General features: G+C 41.2%; 1 long non-coding RNA gene across 1 annotated transcript in view; it reads right to left on the bottom strand.

Annotated features, from left to right (window-relative positions):
* Nucleotides 1-217: 217 nt before the first annotated feature.
* LOC123330050 overlaps nucleotides 218-21,416 on the bottom strand; it is a 44,343-nt gene continuing 23,144 nt past the window's right edge. The window contains exons 2-3 of the long non-coding RNA XR_006545761.1: nucleotides 3,915-4,087; nucleotides 218-424 (exon numbers count right to left, since the gene is read on the bottom strand). This is a non-coding gene — a long non-coding RNA (uncharacterized LOC123330050). The remainder of the gene's footprint in view (nucleotides 425-3,914; nucleotides 4,088-21,416) is intronic.

The raw sequence follows: 21,416 nt of genomic DNA, 5'->3' as shown, positions 1-21,416 counted from the left end.
ACCATCTCATCCTCTGTTGCCCCCTTTTCCTCCCGCCTTCAATCTTTCCCAGCATCAGGGGCTTTTCCAATGAGTCAGTTTTTTGCATCAGGTGGCCAAAGTATTGGAGTTTCAGCTTCAACATCAGTGCCAATGTATATACAGGGTTGATTTCCTTTAGGATTGACTGGTTTGACCTCCTTACTGTCCAAAGACTGTCAAGAGTCTTCTCCAGCACCACAGCTCAAAGGTATCAATTCTTCAGCGCTCAGCCTTTTTTATTGTCCAGCTCTCACGTCCATACATAACTACTGGGAAAACCATAACTTTGACTATACTGACCTTTATAGGCAAAGTAAAACTCCTCTACAGAATAGTAAAAGCCCAAATAGGGGCCCCCTGTTGGTTGTGTTCATCAATGTAGACTCAATTCTTATAATAGTACCTGGAACATAATAAAATTTGAATCAATAGTTACAGAATAAATGAGTGAATAGTACTGTATTTTTTAACTGGCTTGACTATCAAATATCTCTACACCCCTATACATCAGAATGTGTATGAAGATTGAAAAGGATAGGATTTACAAGCAGACAGGATTCTAATCTAAGCCAATCATCAAACAAACTGCACCTCAGTTCCCCTTCATACAAAATGAGACTTTTACTACTCACTTGGCCTGGCTGTAGTGTAGATCATGGACAATACACATGTGCGTGCACACAGCTAGCATCCAGAAGAATATCTGATACATAGTACACGACCAATAAACCAAAACTATTTTTACCCATTTAGTACCTAGATTGTTCTATTAAGTAAGTTTAAATTAAATGCTAAGCCAAAGGCTACTGCAGTCTTTCATAAATGAGAAACAAATTGTCTAAAAAGAACAAGTGATTTGCTGAAGAATCAAAAATGAGTGCTCTTCAGAAGGATGGAGCCTGTACCAATACCTGCTGAAGGCAAGTTTCACGGGATCAGTCCTCTATTTTTAATGGCATAGCTATTTTTGGTAAATTCAGCCTATGTTTTCTAAGACCCTGCAAAGCTAAATATATGTGGATCAGTTTCTTTAATCTTCTTTGATATTAATCTTAACCCCTTATATTTTTATAACTTCTCTGTCTTTGAAACAAGGTAAGTAAGTTTAGCAACTTTACATGGAGTCAGTTCTCCCAATAGTTTTAGCATGTATCAATTCAGGTTGTCATAAATATATCACACATATTGGTTGAACTGATCACTTCAACTTTTTTTTTTTTGATCCAACACTTCAAGTTTTTAGTTTAATGAAGAGCTCAGTAATAATTGGTAAAACTCTCTCATCTTAGCAAAACACTAGAAGGACTTAGTCTATGCCTAACATGTGCTCTGATACTGTTGGATGGCATCTTGCCACTTTGCAGAGGCCTCAAATCACAGTATTCTTTTTAGCAAATTACAATAATCCTGGGTGGCTTGGTAACATCTGGAGAAGCTTCAGCTCCTGCTCTTCTGAGTTCCCTGCCCTGCAGCTGCCTCCTGTGCTTGCTTCCACCATGCTGCCATCGTAACTGTCTACTCCACCATCATTGTGTGTTTTATTCGTGCTTCTCCAATCACTTGAACCCTAATTTGCTGTGTGTAGTTAGGAGTCTGAACCCTCAGCATCTTCATCTAGTTGTTACTGTTTGTCACTAAGTCATGTCCTACTCTTTGAGACCCCATGGACTGTATGTAGCCTGCCAGGCTCCTCTGTCCATGGGGGAAATCTTTATCTTTTATAGAGGCAACTGCAAAATCCAGCAGTGAAACATTTAGAACAGTGAAAACATAGGACTTGGGGCAGATTCTCCTTGAGTCCTGTTATGCACAAGCAATAAGCCTTGACCATCCTTAGCTTCTTTGACCGAGGCTGCCTCATCCATGTATCAAGGGTGGCAAAAACATGGATAGTTGCAATTCCTTACTCAGAGGTTCTAAGTCTGTGAAAATACTCTGAAAACTGAAAGTGCTCTCCGAATACTGGTGGCTTTGGAAATTCTTACCAAAAGATCTCCTTCACCTTGGGTATACTTGCTACAATGAAATGGATGTTGATAACCACTAAATTGGTGAGTAATAACACCATTAGGAAACTTCAGTATGTAGATGTAAAGTGTATTAGTCAGCTTGGGCTGCTATAACCAAACACCATTAACTGGGTTACTAAAACAACAGTCATCTATTGCTCACAGTTGTGGAGGCTGAGAAATCCAAGACCAAGGTGCCACCAGATTTGGTACCTGGTAAGGATCTTCTTTCTGGTTTGCAGATGACTGCCTTCTCGTTGCATCCCCTCACATGATAAAGAGAACTCCAATCTCTTCTTCCTCTTATGGTGCTGGTGGTAATTTAGTCACTAAGTCACGTCTGACTCTTTGTGACCCTATGGACTGTAGCCCACCAGGCTCCTCTGTTCACAGGATTTCCCAGGCAAGAATAATACTGGAGCAGGTTGCCATTTCCTTCTCCAGGGATCTTCCTAACCCAGGGATCGAACCTGTGTATCTTGCATTGGCAGGTGGATTCTTTACCACTGAGCCACCAGGGAAGCCTTTTCTTCCTCTTATGAGGACAATAATTTCATCAAAGAGGCTCTACCCTCATGACTTTTCCTAAGCCTGATTACCTCCTAAAGTCCCCAACTTGTAAAAATCATCATTTTGGGGTTAAGGCTTCAGCACCTGAATTTGGTGAAGGGGAACACAAACATTCATCTTTAACATAAGAAGTCAAACTATTATGAAATATCCAAAACATCACATATATGAATGCACTGAGCTAGCAGCTAGGTGTAGAATTTTAATTCCGACTTTTTATCTTGCTCTATAAACTGGGAAAGCCACTAGGCATGTAGCACACATGTACTATTTCTAATCTTAAAGTATTATAGCAAAGGAAATAGAATTTTCCTGTTTTGTAGTTGAGATTCCACGTGGCTTAGTAGCATGGCTAAGATTACAGATGTACTAAACAGAAACCCCAAGATTCAGACCTCATTCTGTTTCCAAAATCCCCTTCCTTCCCCACTTTATCATGTTGCCGATTTCTTCCTAGGTTGTCTTATCTGTGAATTTGATGGTCACTCCAAAGGTTTTCTTAGGTCCTGTTCAACTCTAAAATGTGACAATTGACTGCGGGTGATGGGTATCTAGACTGCTCAGATGAGTCAGTAAAGTAGCTCTAAATAGATCAACCAGGGTACCTACGAGTGGAATTTAAGTGTGCTAAAAGGTAAAGGCTCTTTGTTCTCCGGCTCATGGGAAGCAGGTTCGTGTCCAGCTCTACCTCTCTGAGCATCCTTCCCCTTGATTCCAGTCTGCTATGCAAATTAGGCGATTTGGGCATATCACAACCAAAAGTGTTTGGGAATCTCTGCAATAAATGAACCATCTGACTACATATAACAGAGAGAGTGCTTTGTGGCTTGAAACTATTGAACCGATATTATCAGAGTCATGCTGTAACTCTCAAAATGACTTGATTTCCCCAGGAAAAAGTCATAACATAATTTATGCATTCTCTAGCATGTACAGCTGAAGCAGCAAATAAATTGCAAAAGCAACTGGCAGAGCCGAAAAAAAAACTAACCAGTGATCTTTTGAGCATTCCTAAGTTACTGTACGTATGTGAAAGCTTCTTTAAACAAATAATCATGCTGCATTTTGAAGACTTTATTAGGTAAAGCAGGACATATTTTCACCTTCCACTGCTGACCAACACGTTCTGTGATGCAGTACAAAATTCTGCTTGTATGATTCTAATCTTTCCTTTCCATTGATTCTGTCATTTTCAAAGTACAAAGTCCTGGAGAACTATGCAAAGTAGTCACCACAGAATACACTCCTTGACCTAGGTGATGTTTAAAAGTTTATCAAGCATGCATATCTTTGAAATATTAAGATTAGAGTTACCTGCACCAATTGGAGAGCTGGTACTTCCTCTTGGTTTGTAGGTCAGCTTCTACATTTTACAGCCAGAAACTGACCTTGACCTTCTTCATAGAAACAAAACTCCGGAAGTACAGGCTGCTGTGTTTCCTACAATGCCCTCCTTTCCAAGCAGCCTTCCAGGAATGGGAAAGACACTAAGGGACAAGGAAGAAAGATGCAAAATGTAGCGTCCTGTGGGAAAACCATATCCATGCAATTCACTGAAAGCCACAACTTCTTAATGGGAAAGGTGCCCTAAAACCAGCTCTTTCAAGAAACAGTGAATCTTGCAAACTGGGTGTGACTGCACCATACTGCTTCAGTCTAGAACAAGTAGATATACTCCCCTCACATGCAAAAGAAGCCAAAGACCCATTACTTCTCTCTGTAGTCTTTTGCCATATTTGTGTTTGAGACATTATGGCTTCACATAAAAACACACTTCACATAAAAAACGTTCTGACTCATTCATGTTGAACGTTAAGAGGAAGGTGGACTTTTCTCTAATAGAGAATAATAAAATTATTGGCTTTAATTATGTCATGGAGCTTCCCAGGTGGAGCTAGTGGTAAAGAACCTGCCTGCCAATGTAGGAGACACAGGTTCAATCCCTAGGGTTAGGAAGATCCCCTGGAGGAGGAAATGGCAACCCACTCCAGTATTCTTTCCTGGAGAATCCCATGCAGAGGAGCCTGGCAGTCTACAGTCCAGAGGGTCACAAAGAGTCAGGCACAACTGAAGCAACTTCACACACACACAATTATGTCATAGATCACATTGCCTATTAAAAGCGGTTAGTGATTTAGGGTGTCCTTACTTAACAATTTAAAACTGGATGCTGTTAGTCCTGTGAGATTTTTAAAAACAGTAATTCATAGATACAACAATGGCAAAGATTTCCTTTTTTTTTTATTTTATTTTATTTTTAAACTTTACAATATTGTATTAGTTTTGCCGAATATCGAAATGAATCCGCCACAGGTATACCCGTGCTGCCCTTCCTGAACCCTCTTCCCTTCCCATACCCTCCCTCTGGGTCGTCGTCCCAGTGCACCAGCCCCAAGCATCCAGTATCGTGCATCAAACCTGGACTGGCGACTCATTTCATACATGATATTATACATGTTTCAATGCCATTCTCCCAAATCTTCCCACCCTCTCCCGCAGAGTCCATAAGACTGATCTATACATCAGTGTCTCTTTTGCTGTCTCGTACACAGGGTTATTGTTACCATCTTTCTAAATTCCATATATATGCATTAGTATATCACTTATATGTGGAATCTAAAAAATACAAGAAACTAGTGACTATAACATAAAAGAAACAAACTCACAGAGACCGAGAACAGACTAGTGGTTACGGGGGAGCAGAATAAGAGGGGAGTGGAGATACTGATTATGGCTCCAGGATGTACTGTAAAATGGGGGATGTGGCCAATATTGTAAAAATCAAATCCCTCATGACTATACATTGGAAGTGAGAAATAGATTTAAGGGACTAGATCTGATAGAGTGCCTGATGAACTATGGATGGAGGTTCATGACATTGTACAGGAGACAGGGATCAAGACCATCCCCAAGAAAAAGAAATGCAAAAAAGCAAAATGGCTGTCTGAGGAGGCCTTACAAATAGCTGTGAAAAGAAGAGAAGTGAAAAGCAAAGGAGAAAAGGAAAGATATAACCATCTGAATGCAGAGTTCCAAAGAATAGCAAGGAGAGATAAGAAAGCCTTCCTCAGCGATCAATGCAAAGAAATAGAGGAAAACAATAGAATGGGAAAGGCTGCTGCTGCTGCTAAGTCGCTTCAGTCCTGTCCTACTCTGTGCAATCCCAGAGACAGCAGCCTACCAGTCTCCTCCATCCTTGAGATTCTCCAGGCAAGAACACTGGAGTGGGTTGCCATTTCCTTCTCCAGTGAATGAAAATGAAAAGTGAAAGTAAAGTTGCTCAGTTGCGTCCGACTCTTCGCAACCCCATGGACTGCAGCCTACCAGGCTCCTCCATCCATGGGATTTTCCAGGCAAGAGTACTGGAGTGGGCTGCTATTGCCTTCTCCGTGGGAAAGACTAGAGAACTGTAAATGGGAAGTAACCTTTAAAAATTGTACACAAAATTTTAGAAAAAAAATTTTAAGAGTTTACCAGACCAAGAAGAAAAATAATGGCTTTCTTTTTGTTTTAATATATGATATATACTAATAGTATAATTACATATACTAATCTATGATAAGCTATAAATCAGGTGGTTACATTACCAGATTGTTATGTTTAGGAAATTTAGATACTATTAATCTTCACTACTGATTATGGCTCCAGGATGTACTGTAAAACGGGGGATGTGGCCAATATTGTAAAAATCAAATCCCTTAACTACTGTTTGTTCTTAAACAAGGAAGAAAGTTTTTGATATCAAATATTTTTGCAAAAGGTAAACCAATAAACAAGTAAATATGTGAGGTGATGGGATATGTTAATTAATTGGTGGGAGGACTCCTTTCCCAATGTATGTGTGTGTATACATATATATGTATATATAATCATCACATTGTACACTCTAACTATCTTACAATTTTATTTGTCAAGTATACAATAAAGCTGAAAAAAGTGAACCAAGTTACCAACTGGGGCAATCAATTAATTAGTTTTTCATTATATTTAATACCACAGATAACTTGGATATATCTAGAAATTCAGAAATACCTACATTTTTGTCATTATATTAGTTCAGTTAAAACCTACTTACATATTTTCACTCCTAAATAACATATAATTGTAAAGTGATAGAATTGATTTCACATGGCATATGCAAAATTTCATCTTTATTCTACAGTCATATTAGCTGTGTGCTTTTCTTTGTCTGGAGATGCAATTCAGTAAACTACTCATAAATGCCAACCATGTGGAAATGAGAGTGTTTGATGATCTCAAGGAGATAACGATAAATCCCTGACTTCTAGGAACTTATAGTTTAGCAATATGTAAACTATATTGTCTTTGTATTTTTCCTGTCTTCTCCCCCTCTTTTTTTTATTGAGAGTGCCCAGGAAATTTAACTAGCAATTTTAGAGGCCTATAAAATCAGAAGCAGATTGACTCTCAGTCTTTAAAGATTTTAAGCAGAATTATAATGGCAGCAAACAGGCGGATATGGCAGTAAGAAAGTAATTTTTATAATGTAACACTGTCTCCCCGATTCACTAGCGTAGATTCAGCACCTCCACGTTAACAAAGGTTAACATGATGCTAGACACGACTGAGTGACTTCACTTTGACTTTTCACTTTCATGCATTGGAGAAGGCAATGGCAACCCACTCCAGTGTTCTTGCCTGGAGAATCCCAGGGACGGGGGAGCCTGGTAGGCTGCAGTCCATGGGGTCGCTAGGAGTTGGACACGACTGAGCGACTTCACTTTCACTTTTCACTTTCATGCATTGGAGAAGGCAATGGCAACCCACTCCAGTGTTCTTGCCTGGAGAATCCCAGGGACGGGGGAGCCTGGTGGGCTGCCGTCTCTGGGGTCGCACAGAGTCGGACACGACTGAAGTGACGCAGCAGAAGCAGCAGCTAGCATTACCACAATCTCTGGGGAAAGTTCTTCCTGTTTGTTTTCTGTTATTGGCGTTGATTTTTAAAGTATTTATTGAATTTGTTACAATATTGCTTCTGTTTTATGTTCTGGTTTTCTGGTCTTGAGTCATGGGGGATCTTGGCTCCCTGACCAGGGGTCCAACTCATTGGAAACCAGAGTCCTAACCACTGGACCACCATGGAAGTCCCTGCATTTCATGTTTTAACTTGTAGTAGTGGAGACTTTCATCCTGCGTATACACTTATTCCCCTCATTAATTTTAGTCACTGTTGAACAGCAACCTTTTTGTGTGTATTCAGTCAATGGCAATCCAGGATGTCTTTGTGATGCTCTTTTCAGATTGTGAATCATTTTAGCCAATAGAGAATAAATCGACTCTACACAGTTCGACAGTTTCTACTAGAGGGCCATAATACAGATTTCCTATGAGAATAAAGACCCTTACATCAAAGTACTAAGTATGGTGTATTAGTTTGCCAGGGCTGCCGTAACAAAATACCACAGACTGGGTGACTTAAACAACAGAGATTCATTTTCTCGGGGTCCTGGGGGCTGGAAGCCGGAGATGGAGGCTTTGGCAGGGTGGGCTTCTCCTGAAGCCACTCTCCCTGGATTATAGTTGATTGCCTCCATGCCGTGCCCTGACACAACCTTTCCTCTGTGGACACACTGCTGGGACATACTCTTTTATAAGGACATCTGTCATAGTGGATGAGGGCCCCACCCTTTATGACCTCATTTAACTTTATCTCTTTATAGGCCCTATTTCTAAAATAGGGCCATCAAGGGGTTATGTGATTTTTTTTTTTTGGTGGGAGGAACACAATTCAGTTCCTAATGTACAACCCCCCAAAACCTTCAGTCTCATGAATATTATAATCCTATTGAAAGAAACTTTCCTTAATATTTAGGAGGATTATTTCAAAACCTCTGAAACAGTAAATTAGGCAGAATATAAAATGCAGCTGTCATTAATTTTACTCCACATCTCAAATTTAAGAAATGCCACATTTGTTATTTTTCTTAATGTTATTGAATCTGAACCATAGGCTCTTGGAAAATCAGTTGTGGTTATTACTGGGTCTCCATCACCCTGCCGCTTTCATCCAGGTTCAATGGAGATCAAGGAAGGCTTGATCTTGGAGAAGCTCACTGGTGACCACTACGCTGGTCATCATAGTGGGTAGGCTTCTCATTGCCCAACCCACATGGTGGCCCCAGAGCTGAGACGCGGTACGGATGCTTGATGAGGGTGGGAGCTGAACGCCTATGGTCCTACCTCCCTAGGGAGCACAAGAGAGTTCTACTACTCTTCATGCTTGCAAACCACCAGCTTGCCCCCTTTCTCAGATTCAGAGACGATCCTCCACCTTCTCCCAGCCTGCTGCTAAGCTGCTAAGTCATGTCAGTCATGTCCGACTCTGGGCGACCCCATAGACGGCAGCCCACCAATCTCCTGTCCCTGGGATTCTCTAGGCAAGAACACTGGAGTGGGTTGCCATTTCCTTCTCCAGTGCATGAAAGTGAAGTCACTCATTCGTGTCCGACTCTTCGCAGCCCCATGGACTGTAGCCTACCAGGCTCCTCCATCCATGGGATTTCCCAGGCAAGAGTACTGGAGTGGGTTGCCATTGCCTTCTCCCACTCCCAGCCTAGCACTTCTATTTCTCTCATCATTTACCCCTCTGCAGTGGGTCCTCCCCTCACCTGGGTTTAGAAATCCAGTCTTCTCTCTACAGCAGTCATTTTTTTTCTCACTAATACAAAAATAAAAAATAACAAAAAGCCTGAACTGAGCTGTCTTGTAGGCTGACTTATTCACTAGAGATGACAGCTGAAATCTACACAATCCCAGAAAATGAAAAGTTCCACATCTGTCTCCTCATAGCAACCAGGAGAACACGAATCCATTCTAAGAGACAATGAGACGTCATAAACTAAAAAGATAAAGAAATTGAATGAGTTTCATTATAGGCTCTTTAAATGTCTTTTCGACTGTCTATGTTTTACTTTCTTCAACCTGCCCTGCATTCTAAATTTGTGAGGCATGTCAAAATGAGCCTTCAGTCTCTTTCGTGGCGAGAGGAAAACTGACATCAAGAGAAAGGTGATAGGGGAGCGATGTGATTTCTGCCACCAACACTGTTTTCCCCATCACATATGACTCTGTTGTTCTAACTGGATCCAAATTTCAGAGATGGCACTTGGGGAAATCTCAATGGCCCAGTGACCATTCTGGAATCAAACAAATTCCACAAATGTGTTGCTAAGGAAGTGGACTGATCGAACATGAATTAGGTAAACAGAGTTGAAAGTATTTTCCAGCTAAGACACCAAATCAGCATTTGTACTACTGGGTATCTTACTTATTCCTTCTAGCTAGCTTACAATAAATGAATAGGAAGAACCAAATTAATTTTTGTTCTCTTTGACATTACTCAGGATTTCTACATTCAGGATTTTTATAATAAGGAGATATTTTACATACCTATTTTTTTGAAAATTAAATCAAATATAATTTAAATGTCATAATTTTTAAAAAGAATTTGTCCTGTCAAAAGTATTATCACTAAATTTTCCCATATTAAGCTTCTTTTGTCAAAGACTTACTTTGTCATATTTTGAAGAGATGTAAAGGATGAAATAATATGATTTCTGGGATTTACTTCAAAATAATCTGGAACTAGCAGAGAAATGAAACACAATTGACCATGAGATGTTAATTTCAGAAGCTTTTTGATGATTACATGGTGGTTCATTATAGTACTCCCTCTACTTTTTGTATATAGTTCAGATGTTCTGCAATTGAAAAAGGTGAAAACAGGAAGTAAAACTTCAGAATTGAATTTAGTACTCCTTATGAAAAATAAAGACCAACAGTAAATCCAATAGAAGGGTAAATGTATAACTTTACTAGAGAACACTGGACACCTGTCAGGGTGATGCAGGGAATTTCAACTTCTTCTTCGAAGTGTTCAGAATCCCCAGGGAACCACGCTCTTTTGTCTTCTGTCATGATTGTGAAAGCTGATGGGTGTGTGGTCACCCCTGAGAGTAGTGCTTTGGGGAATAGCATCCTTATGCCAGCTACTGCCAACTGGTGCTTGTGTTGTTTCGATATTCTCTGAGGTCTTGTCAACCAGCAGCTGTACTTCTGGAAAGAATCTAAAACCTAACCCCAGTGGCAACTCTCCCTGCCCTCGTAATCTAATAATGGGATAGAGAAACAGCAAGAGGCAGTGCAGCTGACCCTTCTCCTGTATTTCCCCTTAATCTTGGGGTCCCACTGAAGAAAAATATACTCATTCTAGACTTATTCTTTAAATGATAGAGGGAGCCTTTCCAGGTGTTACAAGACACACACAAAACCGTCAATCATTTTCCCTCCCTCCAAAAAGCTTACAACCAAGTTAGAGTCAGAATACACAAGGATGAAATAAGTTAGAAATGCAAGGTTGTGTAGGATGCATGCCCACTGAATAAAACAGACACCAAATACCGTACTGTGGCAGGGTAGGGAAGACCCCATCGTAGAGGGAGTAAACTGGAAAAGTTTTCATGAGAGGATGGCATTTAAATGGAGGCTGTAACCACACCTAAATTCATACAAAGAGGGACTTAGCTGGTCATACAGTGGTTAGGAATCCACCTTCCAATGCAGGGGAAGCAGGTGTCATCCCTGGTCAAGGAGCTAAGACCCCACATGCCACGGGGCAACTAAACCTGTGCACCTCGAGTGTCATAACTAGAGACGCCCACGTGCCACAGCAAAGACCCAGAACAGCCAAATAGCTAAATACAATTCACACAGAGGGTGAAGGACTAAGCTAGTGACACATTATATAGTAGAAAGAGCAGAACTGAAGCCAGACAGATCCACCTCCGATCCCCACTGTCATCTCTGAACTCTGTCCACTCATTTGTGAATCACGCAAGGAGGTTGTAAGAACTGAAAACATTAACACTTGGCATTATTGTTGTTGTTCAGTCACTCAGTCATGTCCAACTCTTTGCGACCCCATGGAGTGCAGCACGCGAGGTTTCCCTGTCCTCACCATCTCCTGGAGCTTGCTCAAATTCATGTCCATTGAGTCAGTGATGCCATCCATCCATCTCATCCTCCGTCACTCTCTTCTCCTCCTGCCTTCAATCTTTCCCAGCATCAGAGTCTTTTCCAATAAGTCAGCTTTTTGTGTCAGGTGGCTGGTGTTTTGGGGGAAAGCCTATTACTAAGTAGGCTGCTAATAAATGATTGCTTTTTTCTCCATTGTGTAGGAAGCCATAGGAAAAACATTTCTAAATAAAAACTACAGCCAGATTGTAGAGACCCTGAACCTCAGACTAAGGGGTTTAGACTTTATAGGTGTCCAGTGGATTTCAGCAGAGAAAGTCATGGTGAAAGTTGTATGTGGAAAGATGATTACCCTTACAGTGATTAGGCAAGGTGGTTGAGAAGGGAAACTTGATCTAGAGAAGTTACGCTAGAAAGTTAATACCATGATCTGAACAGTAAGTATTAAGGGTGGGAATGGGGTTGTGGCCAAAGATGAATTTACTATGGAGCTAATGAAGCTTCATCTTTGGCCCCTTACTTTGAAGAACCTCATCTGGGGCCTCAGAAATGATATGAAGATGGCAACAGCTTTGCATAATCATGTCTGTGTTGTCAACTTTTGCAAAAATAAGGTATTAACTGGTGAAGACCACTGTCTCTTCCTAACTATTAGTTTGGACTTCCATAACAAAATACCGTAGACTGGGGGTGCTTCAACAAAAGAGATCTATTTTCTCATAGTTCTAGAGGCTGGATGTCTGAGACCAGGGAGTCAGCATATGCAGGTCTGGTGAGAGACCTCTTCCTGCCTCTTCCTGCCTTGGAGAAGCTCACTGTGCACTCATAGGGCCCTTCCTCTGTGCTCAGGTGGAGAGAGAGAGTTCTCTTCCTGTTGTTGTTTACTTGCTAAGTTATGTCTGACTCTTTGTGACCCTATGGCCTAGAGCCCACCAGGCTCCTCTGTCCATGGAATTCTCCAGGCAAGAATACTGGAGTGGGTTGCCATTTCCTCCTCAGGAACTGAACCTGTATCTCCTGCACTGCAGGAAGATTCTTTACCACTGAGCCACTTGGGAAGCCCCTTCGTGCTCTTCAGTTCAGTCGCTCAGTCGTGTCCTACTCTTTGCAACCCCAGGAACCGCAGCACGCCAGACCTCCCTGTCCATCACCAACTCATGGAGTCCACCCAAACCCATGTCCATTGAGTTGGTGATGCCATCCAACCATCTCATGCTCTGTTGTCCCCTTCTCCTCCCCTCAATATTTCCCAGCATCAGGGTCTTTTCAAATGAGTAAGCTCTTTGCATCAGGTGGCCAAAGTATTGGAGTTTCAGCTTCAACATCAGTCCTTCCAATGAACACCCAGGACTGATCTCCTTTAAGATGACTGGTTGGATCTCCTTGCAGTCCATGGCACTCTCAAGAGTCTTCTCCAACACCACAATTCAAAAGCATCAATTCTTCAGCACTCAGCTTTCCTTATAGTCCAACTCTCACATCCATACATGACCACTGGAAAAATCATAGCCTTGACTAGACAGAACTTTGTTGGCAAAGTAATGTCTCTGCTTTTTAATATGCTGTCTAGGTTGGTTATAACTTTCCTTCCAAGGAGTAAACATCTTTTAATTTCATGGCTGCAATCATCATCTGCAGTGATTTTTAAGCCCCAAAAAATAGCCACTGTTTCCACTGTTTCCCCATCTATTTGCCATGAGGTGATGGGACTGGATGCCATGATCTTAGTTTTCTGAATGTTGAGTTTTAAGCCAACTTTTTCACTCTTCTCTTTCACTTTTATCAACAGCCTCTTTAGTTCTTCACTTTCTGCCATAAGGGTGGTGTCATCTGCATATCTCAGGTTATTGATATTTTTCCCAGCAATCTTTATTGCAGCTTGTGCTTCCACCAGCCCAGTGTTTCTCATGATGTACTCTGCATATAAGTTAAATAAGTAGGGTGACAATACACAGCCTTGACGTACTCCTTTTCCTATTTGGAACCAGTCTGTTGTTTCATGTCCAGTTCTAACTATTACTTCCTGACCTTCATACAGGTTTCTCAAGAGGCAGGTCAGGTGGTCTGGTATTCCCATATCTTTCAGAATTTTCCACAGTTTATTGTGATCCACACAGTCAAAGGCTTTGGCATAGTCAATAAAGCAGAAACAGATGTTTTTCTGGAACTCTCTTGCTTTTTCGATGTTCTTATAAGGACACAAATTAATCTGACCTTGAGGTCACCACCTTTATGCCTTCAGTTCAGTTCAGTCGCTCAGTCGTGTCTGACTCTTTGCGACACCATGAATTGCAGCACGCCAGACCTCCCTTTCCATCACCAACTCCCGGAGTTCACTCAAACTCACGTCCATCAAGTCGGTGATACCATCCAGCCATCTCATCCTCTGTTGTCCCCTTCTCCTCCTGCCCCCAATCCCTCCCAGCATCAGAGTCTTTTCCAGTGAGTCAACTCTTCACATGAGGTGGCCAAAGTACTAGAGTTTCAGCTTTAGCATCATTTCCTTCCAAAGAACACCCAGGACTGACCTCCTTTAGGATGGACTGGTTGGATCTCCTTGCAGTCCAAGGGACTCTCAAGAGTCTTCTCCAACACCACAGTTCAAAACCATCAATTCTTCAGTGCTCAGCCTTCTTCACAGTCCAACTCTCACATCCATGCATGACCACTGGAAAAACCATAGCCTTGACTTGACAGACCTTTGTTGGCAAAGTAATGTCTCTGCTTTTGAATAAGCTATCTAGGTTGGTCATAACTTTCCTTCCAAGGAGTAAGCGTCTTTTAATTTCATGGCTGTAATCACCATCTGCAGTGATTTTGGAGCCCCAAAAAATAAAGTCTGAAACTGTTTCCACTGTTTCCCCATCTATTTCCCATGAAGTGATGGGACCAGATGCCATGATCTTAGTTTTCTGAATGTTAAGCTTTAAGCCAACTTTTTCACTCTCCTCGTTCACTTTCATCAACAGCCTCTTTAGTTCCTCTTCACTTTCTGCCATAAGGGTGGTGTCATCTGCATATCTGAGGTTATTGATATTTCTCCTGGCAATCTTGATTCCAGCTGTGCTTCTTCCAGCCCAGCGTTTCTCATGATGTACTCTGCCTTTATGCCTTAATCTAATGCTAATCACTTCCAAAGCCCCCTCCTCCTACCTATCACATTTGGCATTAGGACCTCAGCACAGGAATATTGGAGGGACACAAACATTCAGTTCATGCACCCATACTTCCCTCCCTTGTCACTTTCCTCTTGTACTCTACAGAAACTGTAGGCATTTGGGGAATGAGAGTAGGGGGAATTTGAATTGAAGAAAAATTCAGTTTGGGTTTAGTGAGGCATATTTATGTGGTTTTCATTCACCCCCCATGTATGTAAGTTGTTAGTATCTTTCCCTATGCAGAAACAGTTTCAGAAGTCCTCCCATGCCTCAGTGCTAACTCAACGGAAGGTGCAGGACCACAGATTATAATATAACATAACATCCCTCGAGGCCCTTAGGATCTAAGGGTGCACGTGATGGAAGAAAACACATTTTGAAATGTACAGAGCCTGTAGAAAGTCGGTGAAAGATTCTTGCAACCATCAGGTGTAGAAAGTTGGAAGTAGATTATTTAGTTCTCATTGGTAACTAGTCATAATAGATGGTCTCTCCTATAGGGAATTTATTCAAGAATGCTGCATATACATTATAACTGTTTAACTGTATTATAACTGTAGACACATAATATTTTGTCTCTTTTTAAATCATAGTTGTACAAAGTAGAATTTCTCAAAATTCCTAGATTTATATAACACAAACCTTCAGTACCACCTTACAGAAAGTCTAAAACAGATCATTCATGGGACAAAAAATTGACAGTTTTTTCATAAATTTGAGAACAACTTACAATTGAAAACAATTTACGTGACATTTCCCATAATGATCTGTGATGCTGAAGGATACGTTTATAAACTATTAATTTTTTTAAATTTCAATCCATCAAGTTGGAAAAACGACCTACCTTTCTAGTCTCTCTCTAGTAAATGTTCCACAACCCTTGGCTTATAAAAGTTGATCAACAACAAGTATGCATCCAGGAAAAAATGGTTCTGGGGGCGGGGGTGGGATTGGGCTGCAGAGGATTATTTAAAATGTTTTGTGTCTTAATGGAGTTTGTAATGTTTGTTGTATTTATATCTGATCCTTTTTCTCAGTCTACATATTGGATTAGCCAAAAATTTTGTTCAAAAAAGCTTACGGAAAAACCCAAAGGAACTTTTTGGCCCACTCAATAAAAATTAACTTCCATTTCTAATTTTATGTTGATAGCCTCTTTTGTTTTTTTTTTCTAAAAGGGGATTCCTAAGCCTAGATCTACCCTCTGACTATAGCAATGAAAATAAAACAAAAAGCATGAATCCAGACATTGAAGACACTTCAAAACATCTCTGTGAGTTCTATTTGCTCTACAGGAAGGGACCTTATCACTCTGTGGCGTGTGTGCTCAGTCACTCAGCTGTGTCTGAATCTTTGCAGCCCATGGACTGTAGCCTGCCAGGCTCTTCTGTCTATGGGATTCTGCAGGCAGGAATACTGGAGTGGGTGGCCGTTTCCCGGGATCTTTCTGACCCACGTGTCCTATGTCTCCTGCATTGGCAGGTGGACTCTTTACTGCAGGGCCACCTGAGAAGCCATATTACTGTCGTAGAGTAGGCTATTTTATTGGCTACAAAAATATTTCCCACCCCCCTTCAGTGCTAGACTTTTCCGAAACATGCTCTAATGACACAGTTTGAAACACTCAAGTGGAAAATAAACAGAAATTTACCACATTTCCAATGTCTCACAACACATTCTTTCTCCCCTGCAGCAAGCTACAAACTCATCTTTCTCTCTGTGACCTTATCATCACCACCCCCAGACCATTTTCCAAACTCTGGACAAAGTTATTTTTCTAATATGCAAATCCGGTTATATTGCCATCTGATCAGAACTCTATTACTTTTAAGAAAAAAGCACCATCTTTAACAGAGAGACGTAGATATCGGGGGATCCTTTCTCACGTAATTGCTCCTGTGTCATGTATGGATGTGAGAGTTAGGCTGTGAAGAAAGCTGAGCGCCGAAGAATTGATGCTTTTGAACTGTGGTGTTGGAGAAGACTCTTGAGAGTCCCTTGGACTGCAAGGAGATCCAACCAGTCCATTCTGAAGGAGATCAGCCCTGGGATTTCTTTGGAAGGAATGATGCTAAAGCTGAAACTCCAGTACTTTGGCCACCTCATGCGAAGAGTTGATTCATTGGAAAAGACGCTGATGCTGGGAGGGATTGGGGGCAGGAGGAGAAGGGGACGACAGGGGATGAGATGGCTGGGTGGCATCACTGACTCGATGGACGTGGGTCTGGGAACTCCGGGAGTTGGTGATGGACAGGGAGGCCTGGCGTGCTGCAATTCATGGGGTCGCAAAGAGTCGGACACTACTGAGTGACTGATCTGATCCGATCTATTTGATTGACCAAAAAGTTTGTTTGGGTTTTCCCATAATATCTTACAGAAAAATCAAAACAAACTTTTTGGCCAACCTAATACATGACTTGCATGGGATCTTTCCTGGCTTCAAGTCTGAGTCATGTGCTGCTCACAGCTGCTGGTCTCCTGTGCAAAGACTTAGCTCGCTATATGTTGTTCCCTGTTCGTTTCCTCCACAGTGTACTTGTTCACCACAAACCCCTTTCGAAAAAAGGTGGTAACTATGACTGCTTTATTTGTGCTTCTCTTCTCCCTGACTCACACATGTCAGGCACATATGAGGCTCTCAATATATATTTGCTGAATAAGCAAGTAAATTAGTCACTCAGCATGGGCAAAATTGCAATAAATGAATGGAGGGTGGAATAAACATTCATGAAACCATCCCCCACCTTAACAGTAGAGCAGCGCTGGGACCTAGAAACTCCTCTGTCACCATTTCTTCACCTCAGCACCCAGAGTGCCCTGGAGTCACCACCCTTCCAAAGTTTGCTTTCCCTTTTCTCCCTGGCTTGCTTGCTCCTTAGGATCATATCATAGATGTAGGTAAACCAAAACAAGAAAAAAAATGTGTTGCTTACTTTTAATGATTTCAAACTTTGTAAAACTGGCAGCATACTGTAATATTCTGCAACTTGCACTCTTAATGACATGGTGTTTCTAAGCTTCATCCGTTAATAATGTGTGTAGCTGTAGTTCGCTCGTTTTCACTACTATATGGTACTGCAATGAGTAAACTTACTACTATCAACTTATCCATTTTGTTCATATTCTTCCAGCCACCCAACTCCCTAGATCCTGACCGATTTTATTTTCCAAAGATGGTACATCAGTATTCCTCATGCCGTATGTGACATCTCCTTTATGCATTCTATCAATGGACATTTAGATCATTTCCATGTCTTGGCTGTTGTAAATAGTGCTGCAATGGACATAGGGGTGCATATATCTTTTCTAATTATGATTTTCCCTGGATACATGCCAAGGAACAGGGTTTCTGGATCATATGCTAACTCTATTTTTAATTTTTTTAGGAAACTCCGTACTATTTCCTACACCAGCTGTACCAATTTACATTCCCACAAACAGTGCAGGAGGGTTCCCTTTCTCCATGCCCTCTCGAGCATTTGTTATTTGTAGATGTTTTTTAATGAAGATCATTCTAACTTGTATAAGGTGATACCTCGTTGTAGTTTCGATTTTCATTCCTCTAATAGTGATGCTGAGCGTCCGTTCATGTGGCTCTTGGCCATCTGTATCATCTTCAGAGAAATGTCTTTTTAGGTCTTCTGCCCATTTTTCAATTCGTTCTTTTCTTTTTTGGTTAAGCCAAAAAGATTTTGGTGTAGTTTGTTTTATAGCAACTTGAATAACCTCTTTAGGAACTGTCCATTTTCTGGGCCCCCTGTCTTTCTGGGGAAATTTTCCCTTTGCCTTCAAGGCTCTTCTAATTCTAATCAACCAACGTCCATTTTTCCTGATACCCATCATAGCTCCATCTAACCAGATTAACTCATAATTGTTTATTAAAATTCTATATTAAAAATATTCTATAGAATGTTTCTGTTAAAATCATTTCTCCCTGCCCTCACCAATGTCCCAGGACTCCCTGCCTCCTGCTTGAGCTGGATCGCCATTTGTCCTTCAGTACAACATTCAGCTTCTTTAAAACTTCTTTACCTTTGAGTAAGTTTGGGCTAAACAAGATTTCTCACAGTGTGATCCACTGATGATCTGCCTCAGAGGCACCTGGGTCCTTATTGAAAACACAGACTCTGGACAGCACCCCAGAAAGGCTGAATCAGGATCTCTCCAATCGTATCGAGCACGCCAGGTGCGCCTTAAACACATTGAAGTTTAGCAATCCTCAATCTCCTGGGGACATTTAGCAGGGGGGATGGGAGTAGCACTTGGAATAAATTTGAGAAAAGAGACCTGGGAGAACTCAGGCAGAAATCCTTTTCTTTTTGCCAGTTAAAACAGTTAAGTCCAGTGCTCTATACCTCCAGAGCCTGCTTCTTTTCCCAGACAGTGTAAAACCATGGCCTCAAGTTATATAGCAGATGTGCAGAAAACATAGTAAATGTTGAACTTGATTAAATAAATAAGTAAATGAAAGGATCTAGAACTTATTGTCCACAAATCTTACAAAAGAGGTTCTGATTTTCAGATCATGGTGGGTGTTAGTGTAGAAGCCAGGGAATATATTAATAATTTTCAGTGATACTTAAAATTCATGATGCTGGTATCTATAAACATGCATGAGTAAATACTGTGTGACTTTACCCCAGGAATGGATATTTCCATTAAAGCTAACTAATCCCCTTGTAGACTTTCTCTCTCATTGTGTATCCTGTGGTAGACATTCTCTCAGTTGTTTTTCGTTTCCTAAGTTGTTTATTGGGGATACTGAAGAAGATTCTTGGAAGGCCCTTGGATTGCAAGGAGATTAAACCAGTCAATCCCAAGGAAAATTAACCCTGAATATTCACTGGAAGGACTGATGCTGAAGCTGAAGCTCCAATACTTTGGCCACCTGATGTGAAGAGTTCTTCATTCAGAATAAGCTCATTGGAAAAGACCCTAATGCTGGAAAAGATTGAAGGCAGGAGGCGAAGGGGATGACAGAAGATGAGATAGTTGGATGACATCACTAATGCGATGGACATGAGTTTGAGCAAACTCCAGGAGATAGTAAAGGACAGGGAAGCTTGGTATGTTGCAGTTCAGGAGGTTGCAAAGAGTTGGACACGACTTTGGACACAATTTTGAAAACTCCATGTATGTATAGAAACAAAAATAGATGTCAAGGGTATTCCATACTCAGGCCAACTGTTCCCCAACATTAGAGAAGCAGAAGCAAGGAGCCAACTTCTCTGCATTCTTGTTTATCTGATAAAAGTATAAAATTTGCCTGTTGCTTAACTTGTCATGAAAATACCTATAATAGTGTTTGAATTGAACATTAAGAAATGCGTTCTTAGCGATATTCATGTGGTGCTGTAAGTTCCTCCTTCTTCAAAGTCAAAGTGAAGTCGCTCAGTCGTGTCCGACTGTTTGTGGCCCCATGGACTGCAGCCTCCCAGGCTCCTCCGTCCATGGGATTTTCTAGGCAAGAGTACTGGAGTGGGTTGCCACTTTGTTCTCCAGGGGATCTTCCCGACTCAGGGATTGAACCCAGGTCTCCTCCTTATTGGCCACTATTTATCACTGTGTTCTTCTTGTGCCTTTATGTATGCTAAGTTGCTTCAGCCTTGTCCAGCTCTTTGCGACCCTGTGAACTGTAACCCTCCAGTCTCCTCTGTCTGTAGGATTTCCCAGGCCAGTATTCTTGCCATCTCTTCTTTCAGGGGATCTTCCCGACCCAAGGATTGAACTGGCATCTCACGCATCCCCGGCATTGACAGGCAGGTTCTTTACCACTAGTGCCACCTGGGAAGCCCATTCTTCCTGGAAGCCACCTCAAAACTTGTGTGCAAGAGGCAGATAAACAAGAAAGAAAGGAAAGAGAAGGAGAGAGAAAGAGGGAAACCATGTAGAGAGAAGGATTCCTTAGCAGAGAAACCAATCTCAATATTGTAAGAATCAGTGAATTCTCAGATCCCAGAGATGATTCAGCAGACTGCTAACTGCTCCATCATCTGACCTTTGCCTTATTTCCTCTTATACTCTACTCTTCCTGCAGACTTCTAGTGTTTTATAAATTCTTTGAAGGAAATATGCTTTCACTGTGAACCTCAAGATTATGGCACTTTTTACATGTCCTTTAAGCTTTCTGTCGGAGAAGTTCTCTCTTTTTATGAAACATAAAATAGTTTACTTTTTGACACAAATGAACGTACCTATAAAACAGAAACACACTCACAGACAAAAAGAACAGACGTGTGGTTGCCAAGGGGCAGGAGGCGGGGGGTGAGAGAAGGACTTGCAGTTTGGATTAGCAGATGCCAACTAGTGTATATAGGATGGATAAAGAACAATGTCCCACTGAATAGCACAGGGACTATATGCAATATTCTGTGACAAGCCATAGTGGAAAAAACATGAAAAAGAATATATATACATACATCCATATACGTGTATAACTGAGTCACGTGCTTGTGCAGCAGAAATTAGCACAGCATCGTAAATCAACTATACTTCAATGAAATTAAAAATAGTGCAACACTCAAAAAGAAATAGAAGAATAAATCTTACAGCACTAGCCATGCTAGTTCAAGAAGACAATAAATGATAGCTTTATATATGTATATAAATAGTTCATTTTGCAACAATAAACCATAAAAAATACTCGCTGTAACAGCACTGCAGA

Source organism: Bubalus bubalis, chromosome 17 (genome assembly GCF_019923935.1).
Source record: "Bubalus bubalis isolate 160015118507 breed Murrah chromosome 17, NDDB_SH_1, whole genome shotgun sequence".
In the NCBI taxonomy this organism is placed as follows: domain Eukaryota; kingdom Metazoa; phylum Chordata; class Mammalia; order Artiodactyla; family Bovidae; genus Bubalus; species Bubalus bubalis.
Note: the sequence above shows the minus strand (reverse complement) of the source record. Positions and strands in the feature narration are given on the sequence as shown.